Source organism: Odontomachus brunneus, unplaced genomic scaffold (assembly GCF_010583005.1).
Source record: "Odontomachus brunneus isolate Ranch 3 - 2012 unplaced genomic scaffold, Obru_v1 Obru_scaffold_241, whole genome shotgun sequence".
NCBI lineage: Eukaryota > Metazoa > Arthropoda > Insecta > Hymenoptera > Formicidae > Odontomachus > Odontomachus brunneus.
The window spans coordinates 116,314-116,790 of NW_022639691.1; positions in this window are offsets into that span (position 1 = coordinate 116,314).

The following is a 477-nucleotide window of genomic DNA, read 5'->3' on the forward strand; positions in this document are numbered from 1 at the left end:
ACGCCCACGAGCCCGGCCGCCTCAGCTTCAATGGCGGCCCGGGTCCCCGGTGTGGGGCCCGGGTCCGCCCATGTGGCCGCCATTAAGGCGGCCGCTAACCTGTCGCGGTCGAGTTTACGGAGGGCCCATCTTGATGGTCGGGCGCCCCCCGTGCCGCGTCTCCGGAGCACCTCCTCGGGGGTGGCGACCAGTCTGACCACGATGTAGCGATGGTCCGATAGGTTTTCCCCCCTGGTCACCACCCTCCAATCCTGGATTAGTCGGGCCGCCTGGGGAGACGCTAGTGTGACGTCGATCACGGATCTCCCCCGCTGCCCGACGAAGGTGCTCCTCCGGCCCCTGTTTATGATACAGAGGCCGTGAGACGCGACCCATTCTTCCATAACCTCGCCCCTTCGGCACCTTGCCGAGGACCCCCACAACGCCGATTTGGCATTAAGGTCCCCGGCCACCAGGACCGGCCTTTGGGGGCGCCTC